The sequence below is a fragment of the Callithrix jacchus genome, chromosome 13 (assembly GCF_049354715.1).
Source record: "Callithrix jacchus isolate 240 chromosome 13, calJac240_pri, whole genome shotgun sequence".
Lineage (NCBI taxonomy): Eukaryota > Metazoa > Chordata > Mammalia > Primates > Cebidae > Callithrix > Callithrix jacchus.
Window position 1 is genome coordinate 104,816,999 of NC_133514.1, and position 22,588 is coordinate 104,839,586.

Here is a 22,588-nt window from a genome sequence, read left to right on the forward strand (position 1 = left end):
TAATATATAGTAATTATAAATATATAATATATATTATATGATATAGAATTATTATAATATATGAATATTATTCAGCCTTAAAACAGCAGATAATTCTGACACATTACAACCTAGATGAATTTTCAAGACATAATGCTCAGTAAAATAAGCCAGTCACAAAAAGACAAATACTATGTGATTCCACTTACATGCAGCACTTAGAGTAGTCAAAATTATAAAGACAGAAAGAATTAGTAGAATCATGGTTGCCAGGGAATGGGGAAGGGGGAGTTATTATTTAATGGGTATAGAGTTTCAGTTTTTCAAGATGAAAAGAGTTATGAAGATGGATGGAAGTGATGGTAGCACAACATTGTGAATGTATTTACCACCACTGAACTCTATACTTAAACATGGTTGAAATGCCCAATTTTATGTTATGTGCATTTTACCACAATAAAAATAAATACATAAGCAGACAAGGAGAGAGAGAGAGAGAGGAAGGAAGGAAGGAAGGAAGGAAGGAAGGAAGGAAGGAAGGAAGGAAGGAAGGAAAGAAGGAAGGACGGGAGGGAGGCAGGCGGCCCCATCGTATCTAGGTGTCTAAAAAGCACAAACTTTAAAACTCTACAGAGCACAAATGATACTAATCATTTTGTATGAAAGCCAAAGTCAAATTCATGAACAAATGTCTTTTACAAAATTTTGCACAACAACCCTGAGAGGAGTTATAAGTGAGAGACTATTGGAAAATCATAAAAACAGTACCTTACCAGTATCCTTCACATTGGCAAAAGAAAACCATCCATTATATTGATCTGGTGGAAAAAGTCACATTGGCTCTGGTGGGTTTTGTGTGCTTGTTGGTATTATTGTTTGTGTGTAAGAAACATGTTCATTACTGCAGAATATTTACAGGAGTATTTTTTTATCTAAGAACTAAGTTTCCTTTTTTGAAATCACTAGCACAAACAGGCCAACAAATTATTCATCTTGTGTCTACCACTCAATAACTGGGGTTTACGAGAGAATAAATGTAACCATAGCAAGGGTCGGTAGGTCACATGTGCTTAAAACCTGTATCTCTAACGAGGGCAGTAAGATGCAGTGAAACGGCCGGGTGTTTCACGCCTATAATCCCAGCACTTTGGGAGGCCAAGGCGGGTGGATCACGAGGTCAAGAGATCGAAACCATCCTGGTCAACAAGGTGAAACCTCGTCTCTACTAAAAATGCAAAAATTAGCTGGGCATGGCGGTGCATGCCTGTAGTCCCAGCTACTCGGGAGCCTGAGGCAGGAGAATTGCTTGAACCCAGAAGGCAGAGGTTGCAGTGAGCTGAAATCGTGCCATTGCACTCCAGTCTGGGTAACAACAGTGAAACTCCGTCTCACAAAAAAAAAAAAAAAAAAAAAAAAAGAAGATGCAGTGAAACTTGATTTATCAAGGGAAGGTGCAAAATCCATTTTAACCTAGTTTTAAAAGGCTCTGATGACCTTTAAAAATTCACAATGGTCTTGTAAAAAAAAAAAACTCGTATTCACCTACTCACCCCAGTGATTAACAATTTATGGATGGTAACTAACAAAGAGCCTATTTCATTCATTTTATTCCTTCCATTCCTCCTGAGGGTCATAGGTGGACAGGAGGGCTGAAAACGTTGGTGCCACTGTAGGATTGCTAAACAAGTAGTGAGGCCAGGTTAAGACAATTTTATTTTGCCAGTGGGTGGTGAGATTATTTGTTTGACACTAAATGTCAACGTCTTAAGAAGTGGGGCTTTGTGGGGGGGGTGATTAGGTCATGAGGGCTCAGCCCTCCTGAATGGGGTCAGTGCCCTTATAAAACAAGTCCAAGGGAGCTCGCTTATCTCCTTCCACCAGGTGAGGACACAGCTAGAAGATGCCATTTACGCACCAGGAAATGGGTTCTCACAAGACACCAAATCCGCCTTCATCTTGGACTTCCCAGCCTCCAAAACTGTGAGCAATACATTTCTGTTGTTATAAGCCACCCAGTCTATGGTATTTTATTACAGGAGCCTCAAAGGACAAAGATACACACTTCATAATTCTCAAGCCCATCACACTCTCTCTTGTTCTTGCCTTTTCCTCAATCTTTTCTTTCTTTTTTAATTAAAAAAAAATCCCAAAAACCTATCTTTGTGGAGCTTCCATGGTGTCATGAAATAAAACGTCAAAGGTTCAACAATCACTTATTACCAAATAGTAGGCCCCCTTCCCATCTCCCTCTACCCACTGTGCCTGTGCAATCTCATCTGTTCAAATCTCATCACTACATTGAGCCTCTGTCCATGCGGCTTCTGCTGCCAAGTTTCTTCCTGGGTTGGGTGAGGTGGCTCATGCCTGCAATCGCAGCACTTTGGGAGGCTGAGGTGGGTGGGTCATGAGGTCAGGAGTTCAAGACCAGCCTGACCAACATGGTGAAACCCTGTCTCTACTAAAAATACAAAACATTAGCTGGGCACAGTGGCGCGTGCCTGTAATCCCAGCTATTCAGGAGGCTGAGGCAGGAGAATTGCCTGAACCCAGGAGGTGGAGGTTGTAGTAAGTCGAGATAGTGCCATTGCACTCCAGCCTGGGTAACAAGAGCGAAACACCATCTCAAAAAAAAAAAAAAAAAATTAGCCAGGCGTGGCAGCACGTGCCTGTAGTCCCAGCTACTGGAGAGGTGGAGGCAGAAGAATTGCTTGAACCCAGGAAGTGGAGGTTGCAGTGAGCTGAGATGGCGCCACTGCACTCTAGCCTGGGCTACAGAGTAAGACTCTGTCTCAAAAAAAAAAAAAAAAAAAAAAAAAAGAGTTTCTTCCCTCCCTCCCTGGCCTGGAGAATTTGTTGTCTTACAGGTTGAGGTAAGGGGGAAAGTGGTCCCCAACTCACAGTGCACACTCATTGAGTACCTGCTCCTTCCTTTCCCCATACTCTTCTTCGGAGTGATTCCTTACTGAATGTTTGCTAGGGTGTAAGCTCCACGAGTACTTGCTGCCACCAACTTAACACTGAGCAAACACCTGGCACCAGACAGGCATTCCATACATTCTGGGAAATTCATAGAAACACTTATGAAAGAAGCACCAGACACAGAAATATTAATACTGTCCTCCTCACCTTCATTAGTAAGAAAGCCAGACAATGCAATGCACTGACATCTAGAAGCACTAAACCACCTGCAGAGAAAGCTCTGCTTGAGCAGAGGAGATGACGGAGCTTGCAAATCCACTAGTCTGGACTTGAGTCTCAACTCTTGTCACCAGTTAGTTATGTAGCCTTATGAAAGTGAACCTTACTGGGTATCTGCTTCTTCATCTGTAACTCAGGGACAATCACACCTCCATCAAAATATCGTTATGAGGATTAAATGGGGGTAACTAGCAAGGTATCCAGCCCAGTAGAGCATATAATAGCTGCTCAGCAAACCCCGGTACTCCTCCCCTGTACTTAGAGTCTCACCTCACTATCAGGAGCAATTGTGACATTGCCACCAAGAAAACAGAACTCTCAGGAACCCATAAAAAGAAAGGAGAGAGAGAAAAGCACAAAAAGAGGTACCAGAGTAACATTTTAAAGCAAAAATACATCTAAAAGGGCAGCCAAGCTTTAACACACAAGCAAACTGAGGCTTTGAGAAATGTGCTAGTTCTATTTGCATGAGGTCTGCTTTTGTGGGTGACTTGAAACTTTCATTGCATAATGCTATAAAACACAGCTGTGCTCTAAAAAACGGTTTGCTATTGTTACAGACAGAGCTGGTCAAACAGCGGCAAAAATCTCTCCACTCAGAAAAAATTCCCGAAAGTGTCCTTGAATCTGTTAACGATGCAGGGGTGGTTTTTGAATCAAGGGAAAATACAGGCATTGCATATTCTGTCCCTAGGCTTACTCTCAAATCCACGGTGTAAACAGTCGTTTTTCTTAAAACACACCTCAGAGAAAGCAAGCCACCAACGGTGATATAGTTTGAAACTTAAAACTACCAAACATTGACAACAGTCATGCATTTGAGATCACTCTTCGGGTTTTAGGCATCTCAAAGCTAACATTTCCAAAATGGAATTCCCGCTCTCCCTCCCACCCACTTCCCAAACCTGCTCTACCCACAGTCCCCCGCTTCAGTTAATGGCCTGGCCTTCATACCCACTCTTCCCTCTGCTTGGAATCTCTTCCCTCAAATACCAATGTTTTTCCTTTTCGTCTCCTTCAAGTCTGAGCTGCAGTATCACTTTCTTTAGAAGATCTTCCTTGACTGCCTTTTTACAAATCGCAATGTCTCACGACACTCATGCTTCCCTTTCTGTGATTATTTTTCTCCAGACAAGATCATCTTCTAACACCTTGTATAATCTACCCATGCAATTTTATGTGGAGTCACCTGCTATTTCCCAAGAACATAAGCCGCATGTGTGCTTCATTCAGGGCTGCGTTCCCAGCATCTAGAACTGCGCCTGGCACACAGTAGATGGCCTGATTTAAAAACGGCCTCTGGGCTCCTCTCATACCAGCTAACTGAAACCCTACGAGGCAGCAGGAAGACTGAGCTCTAACTAACTCTGCCTGTCTCTCCCTCTCCCCGCTCTCTGGTCCACTGCAACAGCTAGTTTACTAGCTTTCTCAGTATTTTTGCTTCCACAAAGGAAGGTATCAGTGCTTCCACAATCTTTCTAACCATTAGTAATTATGCCACAATTTTTAATGATTCCGTAGCCTAAAAGAGAAGCTCTAAGTATATGTCAAATAGAGTAAAAAAAAAAAAATGAATACCACCCTGCTACCATCACCTTTTCCCAGATAAAACCACAGAAGAGCGAGCAAGATCCACAAGCTTACTACACACAACCCCCCAGACTCGTGGCCTAAGCCTCACACAATTACCTTCCTAAGTAGTATCTGCAAAGAGGCTTTGGAAGGAACTGTGTGGAGGTCCATGCAGGGTTAAGGGTCCTACAAGACCCCCAGAGGTCAGCACCTGTGGAAAGTCCCTACTCGACCTCAGGGTGGAACAGGTGAGACGGCAGCTATCACCAGAAGCAGTAAAAGTTTGGAGCCACAGAAGAGGCCTGCCTGGCAGGAGCTGATGTGCAGATGGGGACATGGGGCTCAGGCAGGGAGCAGGGAAATACCCAGAATTCTCCCTCTTGTCCTTCTGTCTCCTGCCAGAGGCGTGACCCAACATGAAACTGGAGGGCAAGGGAGCCAGGACACAGCCCACTGAGGTCTCAAAAGAGTGAAGAATGATCCAGAGGGATGCAGATCTCCAGCACAACCTAATAGCCCATAGAGATCCTGGATTCTGCACCAGCCCAGGGAAGAGCAGGGACGGGGAGCCTGGAGAGGGCCTTCTGGCATTCCTTACTTTCCCGTCATTGTCAGCTGCGAATCCCCTGGGATATAGGAGCAAAGTCTGTGTCAACCTGCTATGGCTGCCTGACTCCTCTCTCTCACTCCACTGAGGGGAGATAGGTGGAGAATCAGGCCCTAGGGGGTGGGGGGATGGTTACCAGCTCATAATCTGAATCCCTTGTCTGGGGCAAATGGTCTCCAGTATTTAACACATAAAAATCGAGACCCAATTACTATGTGGGCATGGCCAGAAAATTTTCTTTTTAGAAAATCTACATTTTTGCTACTTTGAACTTAATCCTGAGGGATTTCCCTGGACCCATAATTACTTTTGAGAACTTGGCTGCCTTTTCTAAAATTGTATCAAAAGTGTCACAAGCGAGCAATCCCTGAGCAATTACAACAAATAGCTACAAAGCGTTAGGTGTCATTAGCACCTCTTCCTCCCAACAGCCACACAACGCGGGCTGAAGTAACCTGCAGACAGTGGACACTGAGCCGATGCCAAAGCCTGTGCAGTGTTCCAAAACATGCAGAAAGAAATTTTAAAATCTGACCCAAATGGAAAATTCTTAAAACTATGGTCTTAGATTATCCAAAACAAAATGGATCTCTCCTCGATCAATTAGTTTAAAAGCATGCAATTGTATGTCGTGAATCCTCATTGAATGAGATTTGTTGTTGTTGTTGTTTTGGTTTGGCTTGAGTTTTTTTAAGAGAAGGGGTCTCACTGTGTTGCCCAGGCTGATCTCGAACTCCTGTCCTCAAACAATCCTCCCGCCTCAGCCTCCCAAACTGTTAGGAGTACAGGTTGGAGCCACCATGTCCTGACGTCATCAAATGAGTTTGAGGAGCACCCAGCTTCTGGAGTAAGTTCTATCAAGTACTGTGTGACCTGAGGCAGTTCTCTTTCTCAGTGCTTAGTTCCCATCTCTAAGATGTCTAAATAGGATTTTTCTTCATCCAAACCCGGCAGGGACGTATTGGGGTGAATTAGCCAATATTTTCTTCCTGTCTCTTTTAGAGCTTCTTCTCTCTCAGCCACCTGACAATGAATTCTACCCAAGGCAATAATATAGTAGTGTTGAAAGCACATGTGAGTCTGGAATCAAATGGAAGACTTCCCACTGACAAGCTGTTTGAACGTGGGCTAGTTATCTAACCTTGTTATTCCTCAATGCCCCTTGTCTGTAAAATGTGAACACTAAGAAAGCACAGCCTCTTACGGTGTCTGGCTGATAAAATGAGAAATGTGTGCAAAGCCCTTGACATATCATCTGGCACAGAATAACTCCTTGAAAGCAGAATGTTGTCATTACCATTATTACAATCCTCTCATTTTCCATATGTGGTTTTTGAGTGAAATTGGTGACAGAACAAAATTTCTTTGAACATTTGCTAGAATTATTCTATACCCTTAAAATAATTCTTTTCTACTCTTGAAAAGCAGAGTTAAAAATACACATCGCTATTATGATCACCACAAAACTTGGTTAGCGGTTCTAATCACTGATAAATTTCCAGTTACTGAGGGGCAGACTCAAGCTCCATGTACTTAATTAGAGCACAAGAAATTTTTACTAAGGGAATCTTGGGAAAAGGAGGATTTAGGTTTGGATCATTTGCTATGAAAAAGATATAAATTCAGGACAACAAAGCAAACCTGTATGTGTATGCTACCCTAGAAACAGGGAGCTTAAAACATAGACAACACTATGGTTTATCTAAATTGCTTCTTTGAGCTCAGGGAACTGGTGAAAGCTTACTCACCTCCTACCTTGCATCCTCACCCTGAGCACCTCACCCTTAGGCTGTGAGGTGTGCAGGTAGGTACTCAAGAAGCTCCATCCAGGCAGACAGTATGCACCCCTGAATGGCTAGTGCAGCTCTGGGCACATGGAAATGCCCAATCATCATGTTTACTTTGATGCGTAATTGACTGTTTAGCCAATGAAATCAGAGAATCATGGCCACTCCCCAGGGTACCACCAGGTGCATCAGCCAGCGACCTTTCTCTGCTTGGTCCTCGAGACCATCTGCTGATATTCACAATAATTTTTAAAAAATCTTATGAACGACCCTGGTTAGTGCAAATAAACCATCTGAAGTCTTGCCTTTCTGACCCATCAGAATCAGAAAGGTTGTACTCACCCCATCCCTCCCTCCCTCCCTCACTACTTGGTGTCAATATTTTAAATCAAACTTTAAATCACTGAAGTCCTTCACAAGGGTTTTCACTTTGCATAAACACTGCATCTACACCGTATCCCTACCAGTAGCAGGTGGCCAACAAATGGTTATTGAAGAGAGGAGGGAGGAAGGAAAAGAGGAGGAAACACACACCCAAGCTCCTGAGCTGCCCTAGCTTCAAGGGTGAGGCTACAGTGAGACACTCAGGAACTGCGCCCAGTTTTCTCTGTGCCTTATCTCATCCTTACCACAGGCCTTTGGGAGGGTATCTTATTTGTCCATCTTCCACAGATGAGGAAATGGAGGCACATATAAGTTGAGTAACTACCTGAGTATCCTCTAGACAGGAAGTTTCAGAGCCAAGATTTAAACTGAGACAATATAATCCAGACTGTCTGGACACCCAAATTCACCCAGGGCAACTTTTTAAAAGGCAAGCATTAAAGTTTCCATTTACATTTGTAGTTAACAAAATTAAATTCATTTGCTTAAATAACCAGTAAGAAGTTACATGGCACTAGAGCCAGTGCCTCTACTTGGTCAATACCATAGGATACTAGAAATTAACAACCCCATCTGTTCTTATACAGCAGTACATGAGTATAATAAACTTATTCTACAGGCTTTCTATCATCTTTCCAACCTTGACCTAGAAGTCTCATTGAAAATATAACAATGACATCTGCACAGCACCTTGTGGCTTATTAAAACAATTTTATCTATAATATCCTCCCTGTGACATACAGAAGGCAGATGATGTTACCTACTGTGAAAGGCCAGGGAAGTCTCAGTGATAGGCAGCTCAGGGCCAGCCGGGGGCACATCTTCTCTCAAAACACCCAGGAATACAATGAAACCAGCAGCAATGGCAATTTTCAAAGACTATGGCTTCTAGAAACAGTGGCTCCAAAGGAAGACATTCCAATATGATTATTTCTCCTCCAAACTGGAAACATAAGGACATAAGACAGAAGTAAAAACAGTATTTCTCAAGTCTCAAAGGACTCAACCATTTGAGGAAAAAACCTAGACATCTTCCTTTTCTCCCCTCCCTACTGCTTTTTAAAAATCCTCTGGGCAACGAAAGGAGAAAAATGTTGGCTGATTGAAAATGTGTTTGCCACCAGGACATACCAATCTGTGTGCAGATCATGCTCATGAGTGCTGGGTAACAAATACTTCTGTATTTCCTGCCAAAATTACACCATCGCTCATACACTGATCTATGTATATGATTGAAAGGTATAAGACAGAATCCTCAACAGACCACCCACTTCCCCCAAAACTCAAAAGAACACCTGGATTGTAAGTCTTCAAAGATAAACTGATTTATAACCTTATTCAGCAGACACAATACCTCTGCAGTGAGTCTCAACCTCAGGTGCACACTTCCATCACCTGGAGAGATTTTAAAAATTCCATTGCTGTGATTTGACTTCCTGAGGTTCTGATTCAATTGTCCTGGGGGTGCTGCCCGGACATCGGGACTTTTAAAAGCTCTCCAGGTGACTCTACTGAGCATCCAACGTTGAGATCCACAGGTACAGAAAGTAAGGCACACACCTGCCTGCTCCCCTAAAAAGTACCTCATGGGTACTAATAGCCATGAATAATTTCACAATGAAGAAGTATTCAGTAACTTGGGTTTAATATTTTCAGACACAATCTGTTCACTGCCTAATTAAGAAGCTCTTATTATTGTTCTCCTGGTCTTCCTGACATATTCTAATCACAACCTGGAAATCCACATGAATATAAAAAGATCCATTTAAAAAGTGGTAACATCTATGTAGCACTTTGAAATGTAAAACTATATAAGATACAATGTCACATTTAACCACTACAAGATAGTGGGATAGACAAGTTTATTAGTTTATTATTGCCACTGTAACAAATTACTACAAACTTAACAGCTTAAAGCAACATGAATTGATTGTCTTACAGGTCTGGAGCCCAGATGTCTGAATTGATCTCCTCATGCTGAAGGTGTTGGCAAAGCTGGTTCCATCTGGAGGATCTAAAGGGAGAATCTGGTTCCTTGTGAGGTTTTTGTTTTGTTTTTGAAACAGAGTTTTGCTCTTGTTGCCCAGGCTGGAGGGCAATGGCATGATCTTGGCTCATCCCAACCTCTGCCTCCTGGGTTCAAGCAATTCTCCTGCCTCAGCCTCCCAATTACCCCAACTAATTGTTTGTATTTTTAGTAGAGATGAGGTTTCACCATGTTGGCTGGGCTGGTCTTGAACCCCTGACTTCAGGTGATCCGCCCACCTTGGCCTCCCAAGTTGCTGGGATTACAGGCACAAGCCACTGTACCAGGCCAGTTCCTTGCCTTTTTTTAGCTTCCAGTGGCTGCCTGCATTCCCTAGCTCACAGGCCCTTTCCTCGCCTTACTCTTCTGTCATTCTATCTCCTACTACTAACTCTGACTCTTCTACCTCTTTTTCATAAACGCCCCTGTGATTACATTGGGCTCACCTAGATATTTCAGGATAAACTCACCATTTCAAGAGCCTTAACCTAATCACTTCCTTGCAGTCCCTTTTGCCATGTGAGGTAACATATTCACAAGTTCCAAGGATGAGGTTCCAAGGATGAGGTCTCAGGTTCCAAGGATGAGGACAAGGACATCTCTGGGGTCCATTATTCACCACAGAGCAAGGCAAACAATGCCCCCCTGCTGTGCCCATCCCCCCCTGCCCACCAACTGAGAAAACTCAGGCTCCACGTTGCATGACTTGCTCAGATCCACACCTGGAAATGGGCCAAGCTGATACCTAATCTTACCACTCCAAGCTCCATTTTCTTTCTGCCACTGTTTATTGCCTCCCTGTGATAAGGTGATGTTTCCAATATTTTTTTCTCTCCCAAGCTTCCACTATACTGTTAACGAGAAGTGTTTTCACTTTCCCTGAGTTATCTCTGTTTCTCAGCCAATGCATACCAAATGGAAACCAACCGAGCCTTTCCCCAAGGTCCGAGGGAACCAGCAAGCCTACCAAGGCAGGAATTCATTATATAGACTACGATGCCTCAGCCATCTGAGAGACTGGTCATGTAAGAAAGTACATGGGTGAAAAAAAGCAAGCTCTCAGTTTCAAGAGTGCAAAATAATCTGAACTTGCTAAGACATACACACAGCAACAGCCTTGAAGGAAATGCACCAAAGGTAACACCGGTGTATTCCATGTTCAACACAATCTATTCAAAATTGCACAGGAAATCATCCTTGAAATGATTTTCTGTAGTTTCTTTCTCTCTTCCTTTTTCTCAACTGAGGGAATTAAAGTGGGCTGGGAGGTGGTATTTGGAGCCTCGGTTAGTCGTCTTTTGAATGGGGCATTATTTTAGCTGGGGTAATTGGGAGGTAGTGATTAAAATTTTCAACATGGAAGATGCTCTACTATGATGTTCATACTGTCATGGGTAACTTGGAATTTCCTCTCTCTCTCCTTTCACTAGCACATCAGTGAGAAAAGAACCCAGTGCTGAATCATGGCCACTTTAACAATGAGAGAAAGCAAACAAGCCAGGCAAAGCTCACTGCCAAGCTTATATTTTGCCTGTGTCTGTGTTCAGCCTGACGTGAAAATGGCGGGGGGAAAATCAATGCCACGTCAAGATGCAACCGGTGTAACAGCAGCAAGATACATGATTTTCCTGAACCACAGGTAACTCACAGACTGTCTCAAATACTATCAAATACCAGCAATGAGGCCTTTAAAGGTCACGTGGAAGAATTCAAACAACCTAAATATTATATTTTAGGTAAGCTAATGGTGGTGGGAGAGGGAGCTGCTGGCTTGTGTTCATGCCAAACGCGTGCTCTGAAGCTATCATCTTCCACAATTATAACCAATGTGAGGAATGATTTGAAGGGCAGCAAGATTACCTGATCTCTAAGAAAAAGAGTTAACTGTGGTCAGTAGTTCAGAAAAGGAAAACAATTCATTTTGTAAAGCTTCTCAATAAGGCTGGCATTGTAAGAGAATTCTGGTTTACCAAGAGTCAACCATAAATGTTTAATAAAATTAGGAGAGTCTGGTTCATGTAATTTATTATTTTGCTGATATCATAGTGATGGTAGAAACAGCCTGTCTGGAACAATCACTGCAGGGATGCCAGCTATAGCCAGGGAGGTGTGGCTGGGGCTGGGCGCTCCATAGCCCAGACTTAGGGGCTCCCCAACCCAGGGCTGTGACATCCTCTTTGGGGCCCTGCAGTTCTCAGAGTCTCCAACCTACTGAGTGCCACCACATTCCCCTCATCCAAATGTGGGTCTGCAATGGAAGCCATGTACAGTACATCTGGTCCAGCTACAGCCTCGCATGGAGCCAGCACCTGTGCCAGTGTCTGGAGCTGCCTGCCCCACCTCAGCAGCTGGTGTGCCTGGCTGTGCGCAATGGCTGGACCTCACAGTCGTTCGCCACATAACCTCATCCCTCCATTCCTGGCTCACGTTTGACAGGTGTGGGAGCTGGGCTGATAGCATGAACTGAGCGCAGCTTGCCAGGCCAAGTAGGCAGAACGAGCCCAGCAGACTAGAGCAATGCTCAGGCAGAAGGTGCTGTTGGCCACAGAGGTTTCCAGCTGGCAAAGCAACTCCCCAAGGATCCCGTGACAATGGCCTCAAAAATAAACTGAGTAAACGGAAAGAGAGTACGCCTGCTAAGTATTCACTACTCCACATACTTTAATATGACCACTCCGTGTTTCCCAAAAATTAGTTATTTTAAGGACCCTGGTTCTAGTCCTGATTCTGACACTAACTCACTAGCCTAGTCATACGATTTCTCTGGGTGTTAGGGTTCTCATGTGTAAGGGGAGAGGGCTGGATAGATGACCTTCCAAGGTCTTTTCCAATTCTGACTCTAAAAGCTTCCAAAAGATCCATTAACAATATTCACTGGCTGATTTCTATCTAAAATGAGATTCTAATTGAGTTGGTGAGTAAAGTGATGACAAGGAAGCCAATGTCTAAGACTCTTGAAAAAACTAAATGCTGGAAAACGCACATAAACTGGAAAATGACAGGGGGAAATACATAATGAGTTCCTCACCTGGGGACACGACAAAGCCTGGGGGTCAAAGATGTTCATTTCAAAGATGCCTGTTGGGGGCTCAACTGCCACAGAGCCTATTCTTTCAGGCCGTTCTAGCACACAGGGCCCCAGAGCACAGGCACAGAAGGGATGGAAGGGGTAAAGACAGTCTTGAGATGTGAATCCCACATAAAGGATCATAGCTAGGACCCTCCCAGCCACCAAGGATCCAGCATCACCTTCAGGGTCACTCAGATCCAGGGGTGGCTATTCCTGGGAGTTGAAAACTGGAGTGTTTAGGAGATTTTCTACCCCTTCTTTCTGCTGTCCTTACTCACTCCACATCCTTACTAGAGGTAAGAAGTAGGGAGAGGGGTGGTAGACCAATCTTTTGTACTTTTGAGGGTCTGCGACGTTAGCCACAGAAAATGAAAAGTGGAGTCACAGAGCTGCTGACGTCTCCTGGGATTCAGTTCCCCGAACAACCAGCTCCATGTAACAAATGTGCTCACTGAAGTGAGAGAGCCCAGGAAAAAATCGACAGGAAAATTGAGGACTAGCTATAAAGCTCATCTTCAAAAAGCCATAATTATCACAATAGTGTCACCTAAGCATTATTTACAAGCATCCGTACACACAGTTCCTCCTCTTCTAACAGCGCTCATTTAGATCCAGAGCTATTACTCAGGGCAACATTTTAAATTAATTAAGTAGTAAAACAAGGAGAAACCAGCATTATTCAATCAAAACTCTAGAGTGAATATAATTAAAATTGAGGCAGGGGACAGGCATAAAAGACAGAGAATCTCTCTTTTTGCTTCCTGCTGATAATTCCTGTTCTCATTTGCATCATATGTCAGGTTTCAAGCGCTGTCTCCAATACCCCAAACACTGTAACAGGGAGAAAGTGCAGATCCTTTTCTATTTTGCAGATGAGAAAACTGAGACTTAAGGAAATTAAATGACTTGGCCAAAGTCAATTCGTGTCAAAAGCCCAGATCTTCCATGCCTGCTCCCAGAACCACGCACTGTGTCCACGTGATTCTTATTTTCGTGGTGAAACTGAAATAATTTTTATACTAAAAGCTGTCAGATATTTTGCCTGGGAATTGCTTTAGAACCTTTAGGGCCTCTGAATAGTCTAGTTTGAATCCTAGTAAAATGAAGCAAACTTTCAAAAACCAATAAAATGGCTTTTTCTCTTCAAGCAGCGACCGGCAAGAGAATGTTCCCCAGTCTGTTGTTACTGCTGTAATTTTTCTTCAAACCTACGTTAGTTCTTTTAAATGACCACACCTTCCATTTAACAGCCGTGTTCTGACAACAAGTTCCATGTCCTCCAAGGACTCGCCAGTGATAAAAATAAAAATAAAAATAATTAAAATGAAACACCACCACTGTGGGCCTTTATTCATCTAGTTTCAGATAATATCCCACCACAAAACACCTTTCAGCCTCAGTCCTGTTAATCAATAGTCATTTAAAGTAAATTTGTCATGAAAGTGTATAAACAGCTACATTCAAGAGTATTTTCCAAAATCACACATTTGCCTTGTGATTATATAAATAATCAGACAACTAAAACAACAACAGCAGGAGCAAAAGACAACCCTAGTCAATCTGAGGTAGGGGGGATGGGTTTAGCTTTCTGTTTGGGTCTCCTCTGCTATAATTTATTAAAATAAACGAAGCAGAGCCACCCCAGCAGGGGCTGAAAAAGACAACTGCCTGTCTTTCTGAAATCTCCCGCTGTAGTTACATACAAACCCTTTACCCCAATTTCCAGGACCACCCTTAACCTTAGGAGAGACATTTAGATAGTTTGATATAACCCTCTGGGACTCCACGCAGGTCCCACTGACTATGGGCTCCCCTATGACCTCCTGCCCAGGGCTCTTTGACATTGAGTGCTTTCTTGGCTCCTCAGTTTTTTGAATCTGACACTTGTTAGATTCCTGCCAGTCCCTCCCTCCCACAAGTCCTCTAGACCTACCTCCCTGCAACCATATACCCTAGGATGAGGAATCTGCCCCTGAGATCCAGCCACCTCTAGAAATATTTCCCCAATACCTTCTCCCTAGACTTCATATCCTAACCCATCACCCTGAAGAATGCCCCGGGCCCCCAACTCCACCGCAGCCCCTCCACTTCACCTGGTGGTCTATTTCCACTCAGGGCTCCCACCAAGCCAGTCCGCAGTACTCATCCCTAGGTCTGGCCTTGTTCTTACTGAAATCCTGTGTCCCAGCCTAAAACTTCTGTATTCTGTGGAGACAAAGCTGGAGAGTGGCCATCCTCATCATCACCCCTGGCTATTTACTTGAGGTCTGCCAGCAGTTTGCATTCAGCAACCTATTAATTGCCTTGCAGACATCGTGATGCAGCAAATTTCGCTATTTTCACAAAAACGGAGATCCTATTTAAATAGGAAATGTGCTTAAGTTTAGTTAGTAAGCCTGAGACAAAACAAAAACTAAACTCGGGGTCGCCAGCTTTGTTCTTACTGTATAAATAATATTTGGGGAAACTCCGTGTTTCTTATGCACCGAGTTATGTCAATATCCAATTACAGGAAGGTGAAGAAGACACTTGCCTTTTTTATTTATTTATTTATTTATTTTTGAGACAGGGTCTCGCTCTGTCGCCCAGGCTAGAGTGCAATGGTGCAATGTCAGCTGGCTGCAACCTTCACCGAAGAAGGCCATTTCTAACCCACACGGGCCCATCTGATGTCCCTCAGCCGTGACCCTGTATTATAAATGAGGGCTGGTGGCTTCCTACAAGTCATCACTACCATGCAGAAGCCACTGTGCACTTGTTCCACCTTGCAGACTGGAACGAGTATGCACTTGCTCAAATTCCCACCCCAGTACTTCTAATCAAACCAATTGTTTCAAAAATAAAACTGTAAGGACTTTTGTCCTTCCCACTGGTACCATCAAAGCCCATCAGTTTCAGGTTTAGTTGACTGAAGTGAAATAGGCAACAGAGCATGAGAGGGCTGTTGCGGCGCAAATTCAAACTCGGGGTGCTTCAGAAACACCACGTCACTTTTACACACTGTTCCCGGGGCTCCCCACCCCTGTGTCAGAGGCATAATTACAAGGCGAAGAGTTCTGGAGAGTCGAGGAGCTGCATTCCCATGCTGACCAGCAGACGCTGCCCACGGAAAAGGGACTTGAAGCTACAGAGTGAAGGGGCATCACCCACCTATGGGGGGTGGGGAAATGGATTGAGTTGTGTCTCCCAAAGAGATATGTTGAAATCCTGACCCCTAGGCCAGGCGTAGTGGCTCATGCCTGCAATCCCAGCACTTTGAGAGGACAAAGTGGACAGATCACTTGAGATCAGCAGTTCGAGATCAGCCTGGCCAGCATGGTGAAATCTCATCTCTACTGAAAATACAAAAATTAGCCTGGCATGGTGGCATGTACCTGTAATCCCAGCTACTCAAGAAGCTGAGGTAGGAGAATGGCTTGAACCCAGGAAGCAGAGGTTGTAGTGAGCCAAGATTATACTACTGCAGTCCAGCCTGGACGACTGAGAGTCTGTCTCCAAAAAGAAAAAGAAAAAAAAGAAATCCTGAATCCCAGTATCTCAGAATGTAGCCTTATTTGGAAATTGGGTCACTGCAGATGTCACTAGTTAAGATGAGGTCATGCTGGAGTAGGGTGAGCCCTTAATCCAACATGACTAGTGTCCTTTAACACAGCAAAGACACACGAGGAGAGACAGCCATGTGATGACAGGAGCCGAAAGCCAGGAATGCCAAGGACTGCCAACAGCGCAAGAAGCTGGGGAAGCAAGGAAGGGTTGTCCCATGGGTCTCAGAAGCGCATGGGCCTGCTGACACCGTATCTGTGGACTTCCAGCCTCCAGAGCTGTGACAGTTTCTGTTGTTTGAAGCCACCTACTTTGTTAAGGCAGCCCTAGAAAACTCATTTAGGAGGAAACCAAACAACTGAGGAATCATAGAACCATCCCAATTTAGAAGTAGCACCAAACAGCAAAGAGAAAACACAGTCACGCACTACATAACATTTCAGTCAATAACAGACCACGTAGAAGCTGTTGATGCCATAAGATTATAATGGAGCTGGAAAATTCCTATTGCCTGGTGATATGGCCGTCACAGCACTGCTGCACTGTAATGCATTACTCACATGTTGATGGTGAGGCTGGTGTAAACAAACCTACCCTGCAGCCGACTGCAGAAAAGTTGAGTACATACAATTAGGCACAGTACAGAATACTTGATAATGATAATAAACATTACGTACCATACAGAATACATGATAGTGATAATAAACTATACATACAGTACAGAATACTTGATAGTGATAATAAATGACTATTTTGCTGCATTTACTATACTACGTACTATATTTTATCGTTATTTTAGAGTATACTCCTACCCATTTTTTTTATTTAACTGTAAAATGCCCCCAGCAAGTGGTTCAGGAGGTATCCAGAAGAAGGCCCTGCTGTTATGGGAAGTAACAGCTCCATGCGCCTTATTGCCCTGAACACCCTCCCATGGGACAAGATGTGGAGGCGGAAGGCAGTAATATTGACAATCCTGACCCTGTGTAAACCTAGGCTAATGTATTTGCATTTTAGATTTTAACCAAAAAACTTTAAAAAGGAAAAGGAAAAAATTAATTTTACAAATAGAAAAAAGCTTGTAGAAGAAGGACATAAAGAAAAATATTTTGGTACCATCGTACAATGTTTGTGATTTAAGATAAATGTTATTACAAAAGAGTCAAAACGTTAAGCAAAATTTAGAAGTTTATAAGGTTAGAAAGTCACAGTAAGCTAAGATTCATTTATTATTGCAGAAAAATATTTTGTATACATTTAGTGTCGTCTAAGGGTACTGTGTGTATGAAGTCTACAGCGGCGCACAGGAATGTCCGCGCCTTCACACCCACTCACCACGCACTTCCCGACACTCAGAGCAACTTCCAGTCCCGCGAGCTCCATTCATGGTGAATGGCCCACCCAGGTGGACCTTTTGAATCTTTTATGCCACATTTTTATTGTGTCTCTTCCATGTTTAGATAAACAAATACTATGCATGTTACAGTTGCTTTTGCAGTGTTCAGTATCATAATATGCTGTACAGGTTTGCAGCCTGGGAGCAACGGCTATACTGTATAGCGTACATGTGTACCATACTTTATAGCGTACATGTGTACTATACTGTATATCCTAGTACATGTGTACTATACTGTATAGCTTAATGTGTACTATACTGTATATCCTAGTACATGTGTACTATACTGTATATCCTAGTACATGTGTACTATACTATATATCCTAGTACATGGGTACTATACTGTATATCCTAGTACATGTGTACTATACTGTATAGCTTACATGTGTATTATACTGTATATCCTAGTACATGGGTACTATACTGTATATCCTAGTACATGTGTACTATACTGTATATCCTAGTACATGTGTACTATACTGTATAGCATACATGTGTACTATACTGTATATCCTAGTACATGTGTACTATACTGTATATCCTAGTACATGTGTACTATACTGTATATCCTAGTACATGTGTACTATACTGTATAGCATACATGTGTACTATACTGTATATCCTAGTACATGTGTACTATACTGTATATCCTAGTACATGTGTACTATACTGTATATCCTAGTACATGTGTACCACACTGTATAGCATACATGTGTACTATACTGTATATCCTAGTACATGTGTACCATACTGTATAGCGTACATGTGTACTATACTGTATATCCTAGTACATGTGTACTATACTGTATATCCTAGTACATGTGTATTATACTGTATATCCTAGTACAAGTGTATTATACTGTATATCCTAGTACATGTGTACTATACTGTATAGCATACATGTGTACTATACTGTATATCCTGGTACATGTGTACCATACTGTATAGCGTACATGTGTACTATACTGTATATCCTAGTACATGTGTACTATACTGTATATCCTAGTACATGTGTATTATACTGTATATCCTAGTACATGTGTATTATACTGTATATCCTAGTACATGTGTACTATACTGTATAGCTTACATGTGTACTATACTGTATATCCTAGTACATGTGTACCATACTGTATAGCGTACATGTGTACTATACTGTATATCCTAGTACATGTGTACTATACTGTATATCCTAGTACATGTGTATTATACTGTATATCCTAGTACATGTGTACTATACTGTATAGCTTACATGTGTACTATACTGTATATCCTAGTACATGTGTACTATACTGTATATCCTAGTACATGTGTATTATACTGTATATCCTAGTACATGTGTATTATACTGTATATCCTAGTACATGTGTACTATACTGTATAGCTTACATGTGTACTATACTGTATATCCTAGTACATGTGTACTATACTGTATATCCTAGTACATGTGTACTATACTGTATAGCTTACATGTGTACTATACTGTATATCCTAGTACATGTGTACCATACTGTATAGTGTACATGTGTACTATACTGTATATCCTAGTACATGTGTACTATACTGTATAGCTTACATGTGTACTATACTGTATATCCTCGTATATGTGTACTATACTGTATAGTTTAATGTGTACTATACTGTATATCCTAGTACATGTGTACTATACTGTATAGCTTACATGTGTACTATACTGTATATCCTCATACATGTGTACTATACTGTATAGCTTAATGTGTACTATACTGTATATCCTAGTACATGTGTACTATACTGCATATCCTAGTACATGTGTACTATACTGTATAGCTTACATGTGTACTATACTGTATATCCTAGTACATGTGTACTAGGATACTTCACCTTGGTTGGAGTATGTGTACTCACTCTATCATGTTCACACAACAAAATCACCCAAAGATGCATTTCTAAAAGTATATTCCCATCATCGAGTGAGGCATAACTGTACATATTACACTCAGTGTCTTAGTCCATTTAATGCTGCTAGATAGGTAATTTATAAAGAAAACAGGCTTATGTAGCTCACAGTTCCACTGGCCAGAAGGTTCAAGACTGGGCATTTGGTGAGGGCCTCAAGCTGCTTCCACTTATGGCAGTGGGCAAAGGAAAGCTGACATGTGCAGAGATCACATGGCGAGAGAGACAGGCTCTTTGTAACGACCAGCCCTCGTGGAAAATAATAGAGTGAAAACCCACTCACCAATACACAGAATGTTTATCTACTCACAAGGGATCTTCTATGACCTAAACACTTCCTGTTAGGCCCCCACCTCCAACATTGAGCATTAAATTTCAACATGAGATTTGGAGGCGTCAAACATCTGGACTATAGCACTAAGGAACACCTTTCACAGAAGTGGCTTGGTTAAATTGGAAAAACGAATACAACTCCTTGAGGCTCTTAGAAGAACTTTCCTTCCCAGAAGAAGCTGGACATTCTCGCTAATTCAGGTCTCAAGTTGGGGAAGGACCATAAATGGGAAAAGGTAGGAACTGAGGCTTTTTTCTCCCTATTTACATATTAATCCAAAGCCCTGCCTCCTCCATCCTGACCCTCATCTCCTCTCTGCCTCATATGCTGACTAAAAGGCACTAGATGCAGTATTTTCATGTCCATCATCTCATTTAATCTTCAAACAATGCGTGTGGCAGCAAAGGAAGAAAAAAATTCATTTCCATTTCACACACAAGGAAACTAAGAATCGATGGGATCAGAGACCGCCCAGAGAGGAGATGACCGTCCTGAAAAGAACTTCAGCTGACAAAGCAAGAGCAAGAGGTAAAGCAAGAGCAAGAGGCTTTTAAAAACGTGGGAGAGGAGGGTAAAAAACCGTTTGGCCTGTGGTGTTAGGATATGGATTGGTTTTCCTCCATGGTTCCTGGCTCATGACTCCCATATCCCTTGTCACAGTCTTTGGTTATAATGTTGGGCGTGTCAGGCCTCAGGGACAGGCCTCTCACCTTCTTCTACCTCCCTTTCACCTGTCCCAGGGCAGAACACTATTGTTTTTCTGATTGAGGGTCTTAAGACCCTTCCATGAGAGTGTCCCCCTTCATGCCCTGGAAGATGGAATGCTGCTGTCATAAAGCTTCCATAAAAACCCAGTGGACAGGGTTCAAGGAGCCTCCAGACAGCTGACCACGCAGAGGTTCCCAGAGGGTGGCACCCAGGGAGGGCATGGAAGCTCCACACCCTTTCCCCATCCCCTGCCCCATGTGTCTCTTCACCCATATCCTTTGCAACATCTTGTACAACAAACCAGTAAACATAAGCAAGGGTTTCACAGAGTTCTGTGAGCCAATCCAGCAAATTAATCGAAGCCAAAGTGGGGGTTATGGGGACTTCAACTTGAAGCCGGTTGGTCAGAAGTTCTGTGGAGGTCCAGACTTATGACTGGTGTGCGGGTAAGTCTTGGGGACTGAGCCCTCAACCAGTGAGATCTGACATTATCCCTGGGTAGACAGTGCTGGAACTGAATTAGAGGACATTCACCTGGTGTCTCTACTTGTGTGTTGACAATTGTCGTGGTGTGAGAACAAAAATACACAGGTAGAGTTTTCCCTACACACAGCCAAAAATATTATCTTAAAAAAATTTTAAAGACAGGGTGACCGAAGGTTCTGGAAGCATCCATGTCCAAAACAAACCAAATGTTTTGGCCATAAAACATCTGCTCTTGAAAAGCAGTCTCTTGACTTTTTTCAGTTGTTCACGTAACATCACTGTAGACACAATCCTAAGATTCTCCTGCTGACTTTTTACATGGCAGTATTTAATATCTTGAGGGGAAAAACCTAAGCACATTTTCCAGGCTGGAAAGGTCAACGCTTCAGCCTTTACATTCCGTCTCATTCTGTGCTTCCAAATCTCCAAGATATCCTGGGTAGCCAGCCGTATGGCTTGTCCTTAACTAGCATGCTGTACCAAGTGCATTTTCCTGATGCTAGGCTTTGAAGAGAGCTGAAGAGGCGGGGGCATTACACACTAGTGTCTGAGGACATCTGATGACCGGACAGATCTTTTACCCAAAGCAACACCTGACAAGAGTAACGAAGGCAGAGCCAGGGCAGAGTAGCCAGTGTCCAAGGCAAGGACAGGACTGAAAGGGTTAAGCTGAACAGCACTGATGACAAGGAACTTGGGTGGTGAGCTCCCGCTCTAATCAGCTGCCTTTTCCACATATTTTCATCTTTCTCTTTCTGAAAAACACCCAGTCATTGGTCCATAAGAGAACCTGACTTCATCTTTCCTGCCCCTTACAGCCACAATCTGTTTCTACCCATAAAACACTTCTGACATCAAACACGTGGGTTTCTTCCACCTCAGCAACCAAGTCTCCAACTCTCCAGACCCCAATCAGGTGTCCACAACCCAGTCTCGGGTTTGCTAAGTTATGAGAATGGCTACAGAACTCAGGAACAGCTTATGACTATTACTGGTTTATGATAAAGGATATGACTCAGATCAGCCAAAGGGAAGAAACACACAGGGCAAGGTTGGGCGCACAGAGCTTCCATGACCTCTTGGGAGGTGTCACCCTCCCAGCTCCTCCAAGCGTTCACCGACCAGAACCCTGTCACTTAGGGGTTGGATGGAGGCTCCATTGTGTAGACATAGTCAAATAAATCATTGGTTGCTGGCGATTAACTCCATCTTCAGCCCTTCTTCCCTACCAGGAAGTCTGGGGTGAAGCAGAAAGTCACAACCCTCTAATCACAGGGTTGGTTCCTCTGGCAACCAGCTCGCACTCTGAAGCCAGCTAAGAGTCCACCAAGTCACCTCATTAGCATAATCTAAGGTATGGTGGAAAGGAGTTTATGGCCAGGCATGGTAGCTCACACCTGTTATCCCAGCACTTTGGGAGGCAAAGGTGGGCAGATCACCTGAGGTCAGGAGTTCAAGACCAGCATGTCTAACATAGTGAAACCCTGTTTTTACTAAAAATACAAAAATCAGCTGAGTGTAGTGGCACATGCCTGTAATCCCAGATACTCAGGAGGCTGA

At 43.0% G+C, this 22,588-nt stretch overlaps 1 protein-coding gene across 7 annotated transcripts in view; it reads right to left on the minus strand.

Moving 5' to 3' along the window:
* Nucleotides 1–22,588, minus strand: part of RNF152 (ring finger protein 152) — an 87,642-nt gene that overhangs the window by 34,724 nt on the left and 30,330 nt on the right. For 2 of the 7 annotated variants that reach the window (XM_078348251.1, XM_078348252.1), the window contains exon 3: nt 8,292–8,470. The exons of the other annotated variants lie outside the window; for them this stretch is intronic. The gene's annotated coding sequence lies outside the window, so the exon portion shown is untranslated. The remainder of the gene's footprint in view (nt 1–8,291; nt 8,471–22,588) is intronic. 7 annotated transcript variants of the gene reach the window in all.